Source organism: Myotis myotis, unplaced genomic scaffold, assembly GCF_014108235.1.
Source record: "Myotis myotis isolate mMyoMyo1 unplaced genomic scaffold, mMyoMyo1.p scaffold_m19_p_3, whole genome shotgun sequence".
In the NCBI taxonomy this organism is placed as follows: domain Eukaryota; kingdom Metazoa; phylum Chordata; class Mammalia; order Chiroptera; family Vespertilionidae; genus Myotis; species Myotis myotis.
Window position 1 is genome coordinate 129,317,215 of NW_023416335.1, and position 11,036 is coordinate 129,328,250.

The following is an 11,036-nucleotide window of genomic DNA, read 5'->3' on the forward strand; positions in this document are numbered from 1 at the left end:
CCAGGTACTTACCTGATGAAAAGTTTACAGGCATATGGTGTGTACTCAGCATTCTTTGAAATCTGTGTTTGTGAATACCTTAGTTAGGATAGGCTAGTTTGTGCTGCAGTAACAAACACACCACCCCCAAACTCAGTGATTTATTGGCTGAGTTATCTTCTACACCATGTCCTTTCCATATTGCTGTCGCTCTACTTCCTGTCTTCTCTTGGATCAGCCCCTGTCCAGAACACTTGGTCATCGAACAGAAGGATAAGGAACAAGGAGAGCCGCTTGCTAATTTAATAAGATCTGGAAGCTTCTTTATGGAAGTAACATATATCATTTCTGTCTACATATGCTACTGGATAAGCAAATCATATGGTCACTTCTAAGTTCAGCAGAGCAATGATATATGTTCTTCCCCCAGGGAAGGCTACTGCAAGGAAGGGCACCAGAATACTTGGTGAACAAACTACTGCAGTAGGGATTCACTGACAATATGTCAACATAAAGTAAAACAATTTCAGACAAGGACTGAGTTTTATGACTGAGTTGGCACTAATGTCTCCCTTTTTCTTTTTCTTTTTTCTTTTTTTTCAGGGAGGCTAGAAATAAAGTAGAAGGCCCCGTTGTTTAGAACACTAGACTCTTGAGGACCACTTTCTTTTTTTAATAAATATATTTTTATTGATTTCAGAGAAGTAGAGAGAGATAGAAACATCAATGATGAGAGAGGGTCATTGATTGCCTGCCTCCTGCACCCCCCCCAATGGGAATAGAGCCTACAACCTGGTCATGTGCCCTGACTAGGAATTGAACCATGATCTCTTGAGGACCACTTTCTAATGTATTTGCATAGGTTTTATGTGTTATATTCATATTTATTATGCTTATTTGATCTACTGAGTTAAAATGGTAACTTCAGGGTGTTGGATGTCTCGGTGACTATCCAAGGCTCTTGCCTCTGTGTGCAGGCTCATCTCTCACCACACTCCTTGGGCTCTAGATTCTAGCTGCAATAAACTATTTGTTATTCTAGAACTTGCCTTTTAGTCTTTCTTTGTCTGGCTAACTTCTCTTACCCTTTAGGGTTCAAAGTCAATGACACTTTTCTTAATTTTGGGTAGGTACCTCTATGCCAGTGATGGCGAACCTTTTGAGCTCGGCATGTCAACATTTTGAAAAACCCTAACTTAACTCTGGTGCCGTGTCACATATAGAAATTTTTTGATATTTGCAACCATAGTAAAACAAATACTTATATTTTTGATATTTATTTTATATATTTAAATGCCATTTAACAAAGAAAAATCAACCAAAAAAATGAGTTCGTGTGTCACCTCTAACACACGTGTCATAGGTTCGCCATCACTGCTCTATGCCATAATATAAGGCTGTCCATATTTATTTCTACCATAACATTTATCCCATGGAAGTATTATTATTTGTTTATCAGTTTTTCTACAAATACTAGAGGCCCGGTGCACGAAATTCATGCAGGGTGTGTGTGTGCGTGTGTGTGTCCCTCAGCCCAGCCTGCACCCTCTCCAATCTGGGACCCCTTGAGGGATGTCCGACTGCTGGTTTAGGCCTGATCCCACAATCCAGGACTGCTGGCTTCCAACTGCTCGCCTGCCTGCCTGATTGCCCCTAACTGCTTCTGCCTGCCAGCCTGATCACCCACAACCACTCCCCTGCCAGCCTGATCAACACCTAACTGCTCCTCTGCCTGCCCTATTGCCCATAACTGCCCTCCTCTGCCGGCCTGGTCACCCCTAACTACCCTCCCCTGCCAGCCTGGTCCCCCCAACTGCCTTCCCCTCCTGGCCTGGTCCCCCCAACTGCCCTCTCCTGCAGGCCTGGTCCCACCCAAATGCCCTCTCCTGCAGGCCTGGTCCCCCCCAACTGTCCTCCCTTGCAGGCTTGGGTCCCCCCCAACTATCCTCTCCTACAGGCCTGATCGTCCACAACTACCCTCCCCTGCTGGCCATCTTGTGTCCACATGAGAATGGCCATCTTTGACCACATGGGGGGTGACCATCTTGTGTGTTGGAGTGATGGTCAATTTGCAATCACCGCTTTATTAGATAGGATAATTCATCATTGCTCTGGGAGGTCCACAACTGCAACCTCATTTCTTATCTTTCTCCTCTTTTGACTATGGTGCTCCAGCCACACTAGCTGTCTTTCCATTTTGTGACTAAGCCCAATTTGACCACACCTTTCCACTATCCATCCTGCTGCCTGTTCTTCTCTCTCATCTTTAAAACACTGATTTTATTTTGTCACTTAGGTCTAAGCTTAAATAGCACTTCCTTAGAGATGCCTATTTTGACTACTCATTCTAAAGTAGCCACCAGACTCTGGCTGTCATATCACACTATCTCTTGTGTACACCTTATCACTATTCAGTACTTTCCTTAGTCATCCATTTGTTTATCACCTGTCTCTTTTTGTTAGAATATAAGCCTCAAGAGAGAAGAACCTGTCTGTCCTACTTCTCTATTACTGAAGACAGTGCTATTTATTATTATTACTAGTTAATAAAGAACTTAATTTTTGAATGAATTAGTAAAATTATGGCAGTTCTTTAAAATCAAGATTAAAATGTTTATTGTTGTCATTTATTTATTAATTATTAAATAAATTAATGAATTTCTAGAGTTTCTTCAAAGTCTAGATAAATCTCATTTTCCATTTGATAATTTCTACCCATATTACTAATCTTTCATTGTACTTCATATTTTGTAATCTAGTCACAATATCTTCCTATATTAATCCTATATTAAACTGATTTATGTTATGCTCCTGATGATGGCAGTATCTTTTACTTTAATTCCCCCTGTAGACACTTAGCAAAAATTTGGAAAAATGTAGATTTTGGGATAGATTTCATTGTCAGTAGATTTCATAAGGAGATTCTGTTAGGTAAGTATTATTGCCATAGATTACTCATATCTAAAATGAATTTACCAAGATTCAAAGACGCCTACAAAGATCTTGGGTCACTCAGGCCAAAATTTCATGACCTTCTATGACTTACCAGTAAGCCTGAGTAGTTAATTTCCATGACCCTTTGAAATTGCTTGGGATGAACTGTTAAGAAAATTCCATATGATTGGTTAATCACTGAATAACCATTTCCATAGTTGGATTCAAGCATAATATCTAACTCCTCAAATGAAAATCAGCCAAAACCGGTTTGGCTCAGTGGATAGAGCGTCGGCCTGCGGACTGAGTGGTCCCGGGTTCGATTCTGGTCAAGGGCATGTACCTGGGTTGCGGGCACATCCCCAGTGGGAGATGTGCAGGAGGCAGCTGATCGATGTTTCTCTCTCATCGATGTTTCTGACTCTCTATCGCTCTCCCTTCCTCTCTGTAAAAAATCAATAAAATATATATAAAAAAAATCGCATCAGATTATAATTTTAATCTATTTCTACTTCACAAGGTATATGAATTTGGACAAATTAGTTGATATCTCTGTGTCTCAGTTTCTTCATTCTAAGCAGGGAATAATAATAGTATTGCCCTCTCAGAATTATGAGGGTTAAATGTGTTAATATATGTAAGCATTTAGAACTGTCTCAGGAAAAAAAGATGGTGCTACATAGTTGCTTTCTATCATCATCTTATCTTCATTATTTTTAATAATCTAAGTTAAACATCAATGGTGAAATTTTAAGAAATGTTTAAAATTTAAGTTTTTAGCTAAAACAAACACAAAAACCCCAACACAATAAAACAAACCCTAAAAAGTATTAAGCTTGTTCAACTTTCAAGGCTCTGTTAAAGCAGTGGTATCTTATTCTTTGTCAGCCTACTGTAAAATTTACCTTTAGAGATTCTAGTATTCAGCACAAAAGTCTAAGCCAGTGGAGTTCAAACTGGCTTCTAAGGGACTCCTTTTGAGGTCATTATGGAGTGTTTGGAATGGAGAGGAGCAGGGAACCTGACTGTGTGGGATTCACCATCCCCCCCAACCTGTTCCATCCATTGGCCATTATAACTCCAGAACAACTTTTTCTGATTTAAAAAATTAGGCTTTTACATAAGATTTTAAGAGTTTATGCCATAAAAAAAGGGGGGTGAGAGGTTTGAAAACTATTGGTCTAAGTTATAATTTGGAGTATTAAAGGTACATGCATAGAGACTGGGAACAAAGAATAGCAGAAACCAAGAAATCTTTTGGTTCTCAGAGTGGCCCAGAGAAGTAAATATATCAATGGAGGGATACTACCCTTGTTCTCATCTGCTCTACCCCATTGTGCTTTTCCTCCTTACCCCTTCGTTCACTTCCATGCCTTTGGCCCTTACCTGCAGACCAATATCCAGTATTTGGTTTACTCATTTTTTTTATCTTATCTTTGATCGCATGGAGATCACTATATTTTATTTTGAGAGATGGGGTGTTGAGTATCCAATAGAACCTCTGTGTACCCCAAACAGGCTAATGTCAAAATATCCAGTCATTTAGATAAACAACCTCAGGCTAATCGTATATTGTGTAGAACAAACAATATTAGATGTTATACATTTTAACTGGTTGTTATATTGTCATATAGAAAGATTCTTCATTGATGTGGTGAATTCCTTGTTTCTCTGATGCAGATTAGTATGTAGGGAGATTGAAAGTAGGAAATACAGGAATATTCTGCAGGAGTCTTTCTGGAACTCATCTTATCCAAGGAAAGCATTAACACGATCAAGCTTGAAGAGATAGCATCCTTAAATTTTATTTTAGTAATATCCTGCCCCACCATTTTGATCCTATTGTTTTGATTATTCATATGTGTTGCCCCATCTTTGTTTTTGTTTTTTTGGGGGGAGGAGGGTGGTGGTGGTGGTGAGGTCTCTATTTTTCTTATTCTCTCTTGCTTTCTCCATCACCCATCCTCTCTCCCTTCTTTGATTTCTTCCCCATTCTTTCTTTTAAATTGCTTACAATTTTATATGGATTAATTGAGAAATAAATATATGTGCATTAAACATTACCAACACAAATAATCTTTATAGAATAAAACTGATGTTTTAAATTGTACATGGAAAAACTTATTGTTAACTAAAGATTAACACAAGAATAACATCTCTTGACAGTGTTTAGAACAGTAGAATCTCACTCAAGAATATTAAATTTGGTAGAAATAGACTACAAGAGAAACTCACAAGGACAGAAAAGAATCCATAAAAGTTGATATGACAAAATACTTACTGATTAATGAATTATAATTTTATAATTTAAGTGGAAAATAACTAATGCCAATGAAATAATCTCAGTTAAATAAAGAATAAAATTGAAAAAATATGGAGAATGTTTATGATACTATTTTGATCAAGGAAATAATTTGACTCATTGGTATTTGCTCTAGGAACTAACTTCTCGATAAAAAAATTTATCAGTACTGGCCCAATCTGATGAAAATGTTTGTATTATACTAGTAAACATCCTCAAGGTCAAAATTTCCCCAAAGACAAAAAGAGCTGGGTAAAATGGTGAGGCTGAAACATCTTGTAAATATTATTTTGTAATTTGATTTTTATATAACAATTTATCTTCTGGAACTTCCCATATCATTAAATATTTGTCTATAATATTTCAAGGCCTACATATTCCATTTTGTACAAATACAAAATTTTATTTAACTAGTCTTCCGTTACTACACGTTTAGATTGTTTTAAACTTCGTGTTCTTACAACCCTGTGAACAATACCTTTGTAGATGGGTGGCAAACTTTTCATAAGAGGAACATTTCTTGAATCTTTCTAATTCTGAATGGGTTTTAGAAATAGATATATCTGAAAAACTGCTGAGAAGAAAAAGAGAAGCTATGTGTCTTTCTTTTTACTTCATTCAAGTTCCAGTTATCTGGCATTAAGACTATTTATTAAATAAGAGTCTTTTAGACTAAAATTAAAGCTTTTTTTTTTTAACCCTCTAATGTTGCCTGAAACTGACAAAATAAAACACCATTTGATCTTGGCTTTTAAAATAAGCAAACCCAAAATACCTCAACTCAAATAGCTCAAAAACAGCATGAAAGGATTGAAATGGCATATAAGAGCTGCTAGGATTTGATCAGCAGGAATTTATTTGACTTGTGCTTATTCCAGTGCTATTTATAGTCAAAGGTAAATATAATTTTAGGTCTCTTTTTGAAACCACAAAGCAGAACCAAATGTAGTTTTTGTAAGAGGCTAGAATAAATAAATCGGGGATAAACTAACTTCATACTCACTGTTTAGCATAGTGAACACAATTCGGGAATAGTCATTTAATGAATGAATAAATTATTGAAAGTGAATATTAATTTCATACTATGTGACAAGTTAGATGTCTATGAAGCCTGCCACCCAGCACCTCGCAATGCAAGTTCAGGCATTCAACATGAGTTCTCGCCAGATGAATGAAGAAACAAGTACACTCTTTTGCTGACTTGAACTTCATTGAATATTTACAAATGTCTGAGACCAAATTGATCACATTGTAACACTGGTTCCACTGAGTAGCCAATGGTATGGACATGGGCTTATGGTGACTGGCAATGAATGCTATGAGGAGTTAATTTGCTCTGCTGAAAGTGTATAAAAGCATCTGCTAGGCTCCAGGCACATTCCCATTTTGTAGATGAAGGAACAGAGGCCGAAAATATTAAAAACAAACATGTATAAAAGACAAAAAACCCTTCAAGGTTCTACAGGCAAGAGGTTTAGCAGGGATATCTACCCACTTTATGATCCCAAAGCCTGTGAACTCCATTACACCCATTGCCTCTCTTTTAAGTGTATAACCTAATAATGCTTCTTAAAACCACTCATAATCACAATACAGAGATAGTACCCGGTATCCTCTAGAATTTTAGAAATTCTATCTGTAAATTCAAAGAAAGACATTCGGAATCATACTTCCTGTTCTGCATTGTAGTTTCCTGTTTCTTTCTCTTTTTCTTCACAATGTATTTGAATATTTTTTCATGATATTAAGTATTGTTCACCATTTACATTAGTGGCAACTTCTGCTGTCCCCCTGAAAACCAGTTAAATTGTAAGGTCTTTTAGAGCAGAGACTTAAAAAAATACATCTACCACAGTGTTAAGAGTCATAATGGACATGAAACAGATAATAATAATTATAATTATAGTGAAATGATATAGTGTTTATTTTGTGCTAGGCATCGGTTTAATCATAATGTGAATTAATTCATTTAGCTTTTAAAAAAGATCTATTGCTATTACTATCCCATTTTCCATATGAGGAAAGTGTCTAGGTCACTTGTGGTTAGTAAGTGGTGGAGGAGGGTTCAAACTTGGGCAGTTTGGCTCTGGAATTCATGCTTCTAACCACTATGCTCCTCTACCTAAAATAGATATGCAATGAATACTTGTCAACTCCAGAAATGGAGAGTACAGGTAATTATGGGTATGTCTTGACATTTCGCATGTGTAAAAAACACACAATTCACTCCCGTTGCTGTACTGCTTAAATCCTAGACTCTTCTGCTAGGCTTTTAAATTAACTTGGAATGCATGGCCACACCATATTCACCGCCCCCCCCCCCCCATTTTTTTTTTTTTACTGTATACAAATTCTTTCCACCATTGAAAGCCTAGCTCAGTTCGTCCTCCACGAAACATTCCCTGTACCCTTCAAGTTTGGTTGCTTGTCTCTCTTTGGATTTTCTGGTCTAATATTAAGCAAAGATTTTGTCTTGCTCATCTTTAAATTTCTTTTTTTCTTTTTTTTTTTTAAATCTTTATTGTTCAGATTATTACATTTGTTCCTCTTTCTTCCTCCCCCCATAACTCCCCTCCTCCCAGTTCCCTCCCCACCCTCCGTCCTCACTCCCCACCCACTGTCCTCATCCATAGGTGCACGATTTTTGTCCAGTCTCTTCCCGCATCTCCCACACCCCTTTCCCCCCCAAGAATAGTCAGTCCATTCCCTTTCTATGTCCCTGATTCTATTATGATCACCAGTTCATTCTGTTCATCAGATTATTTATTCACTTGATTCTTAGATTCACTTGTTGATAGATGCATATTTGTTGTTCATAATTTGTATCTTTAACTTTTTATTCTTCTTCCTCTTCTTAAAGGATACCTTTCAGCATTTCATATAATCCTGGTTTGGTGGTGATGAACTCCTTTAGCTTTTCCTTATCTGTGAAGCTCTTTATCTGACCTTCAATTCTGAATGATAGCTTTGCTGGATAAAGTAATCTTTTTTTTTTTTTAATATATTTTTTATTGATTAAGATATTACATATGTGTCCTTGTCCCCACGTTACCCTCTACCCCCCCGCCCGCTCATGCCCTCACCCCCCCATTGTCCATGTCCATTGATACGGCCTATATGCTTGCATATAAGTCCTTTGGTTGATCTTTCCCCCTTACCCCCACCCTTCCCTACCTTCCCTCCAAGTCCCGACAGTCCAATCAATGCCTCTCCGTCTCTGGATCAGTCCTTGTTCATCAGCTTATGTTGTTCATTATATTCCACAAATGAGTGAGATCCTGTGGTATTTATCCGCTCTCCAGTTCCATCCATGCTGTGGCAAATGGTAAGAGTTCCTTTTTCTTCTTCCTCTTCTTAAAGAATACCTTTCAGCATTTCATATAATGCTGGTTTGGTGGTGATGAACTCCTTTAGCTTTTTCTTATCCGTGAAGCTCTTTATCTGACCTTCTATTCTGAATGATAGCTTTGCTGGATAAAGTAATCTTGGTTGTAGGTTCTTGCTATTCATCACTTTGAATATTTCTTGCCAGTCTCTTCTGGCCTGCATGGTTTCTGTTGAGAAATCAGCTGACAGTCGTATGGGTACGCCCTTGTAGGTAACTGACTGTCTTTCTCTTGCTGCTTTTAAGATTCTCTCTTTATCTTTTGCTCTTGGCATTTTAATTATGATGTGTCTTGGTGTGGTCCTCTTTGGATTCCTTTTGTTTGGGGTTCTCTGCGCTTCCTGGACTTGTAAGTTCATTTCTTTCACCAGGTAGGGGAAGTTTTCTGTCATTATTTCTTCAAAAAGGTTTTCAATATCTTGCCCTCTCTCTCCTTCTGGTACCCCTATAATTCTGATGTTGGTACGCTTGAAGTTGTCCCAGAGGTTCCTTACACTATCTTCATATTTTTGGAATCTCTTTTCTTTTTTCTTTTTTGGTTGGGTATTTTTTGTTTCTTTGTATTTCAAATCTTTGACTTGATTCTTGGGATCCTCTTTTCTGCTGCTGGATCTCTGTAAATTATTCTTTATTTCAGTCAGTGTATGCTTAATTTCTAGTTGGTCCTTTTTCATGTCCTCCATGGTCTCACTATACTTATTGAGGGATTCATTAAATTTATCGGCGGTTTTCATAAAATTCTTGAAAAACCTTATAAACGTGGCCTTGAACTCTATATCCAATCGTTTGCTTTCCTCCATTTCTGCCATTTGTGACCTGTTTCTTTGTCTCCGCATTTTGGCAGCTTCCCTGTGTTGATAGAGTGGCCCTGCGGGCCAGGTGTCCTGTAGGGCCCAGTAGCTCAGCCTCCCCAGTTACCTGGGGTGGACACTCTTGGTGCACTCTTGGTGCCTTGGTTGTTGTAGAATCACTGGGAGGAATTGACCTCCAGGCCAATTGGCTGTGAGAATCAGCTGTGTCTAAAGTGGGAGAACTTCTGTGCTGAAGACACCCTTCTGGGGCAAGACTTGCTTCAGTGGGGCTTTGGTGCTCACTGAGTCTGCTCCCTGAGTGTGTCCCTTATGGATCTGAGGAGTTGCAGTCTGGATGGTCCCCCTCTGACCACTGGGTACAGTGGCTCCTGGATCTAAGGAGGTGCTAATTCAGCCTCTGCCTGAGGCCACACAGCAGGAGCCACGAAGAGGCTCAGCTGTGAAGCAATGGAAGCCGCTGCGGGGCCTTGGGCCTTCTCTTGAAAGTTCCGGGTCTGCCTGGCTGGGCTGCAGTTAGGTACATTCACAAGCAAAAGCCTCTGCCTCAGCCTGGGTGGGGCGGGGTCTCAGGGAATCAAAGGGCGGATCAGGGAGCTATGGCTGATTCTCCACCCAGAGTCGCGGGTCTGACCCGCTAATTGCTGCAAGCACCTCTGAGGGAAAGCCGCCTTCAAGTTCGCCCTCTGCCGGACAGACCAGCTTCTCCCCGTATGAGACCTGGGTCCCCAGAGACTTCCCGGAACCGGAGTTCAGAGCAGTCGGGAGTTTGTGATTCAAAAAGACAGCCGAGTCCTCAGGTGCCACCCCCTTTCCTCGCGCGCGCGAGCCGCCATACCTCTGCACTTCACCTCTGCAGCGCCTCTGGCTCTCAGCGTGCTTTTCTTTCCTTCTAGTTGTAGAATTTACACTCAGCCAGCCTTTCTGTTGTTCTGGATGATGTTTGCTCAGTCCTTTGCGGTAATTTTCAATTGTTGTGGGAGGCGACAATTTCCCGGTGTTTACCTATGCCGCCATCTTAGTTTCCGTCTGGATAAAGTAATCTTAGTTGTAGGTTCTTGGTATTCATCACTTTGAATATTTCTTGCCACTCCCTTCTGGCCTGCAAAGTTTCTGTTGAGAAATCAGCTGACACTCGTATGGGTATTCCCTTGTAGGTAACTGAGTTTCTTTCTCTTGCTGCTTTTAAGATTCTCTCTTTATCTTTTGCTCTTGGCATTTTAATTATGATGTGTCTTGGTGTGGTCCTCTTTGGATTCCTTTTGTTTGGGGTTCTCCGCGCTTCTTGGACCTGTAAGTACATTTCTTTCACCAGGTGGGGGAAGTTTTCTGTCATTATTTCTTCAAATAGGTTTTCAATATCTTGCTCCCTCTCATCTTCTGGCACCCCTATAATTCTGATGTTGGTACACTTGAAGCTGTCCCAGAGGCTCCTTACACTATCCTCGCATTCTTTTTTCATTTTGCTTTTCTGGTTGGGTGTTTTTTGCTTCCTCGCATTTCAAATCATTGACTTGATTCTTGCGCTCCTCTGGTCTGCTGTCGGGAGTCTGTATAATATTTGTTATTTCAGTCCGTGTATGCTTAATTTCTAGTTGGTTCCCCAACATAACATCGAGGGTCTCAT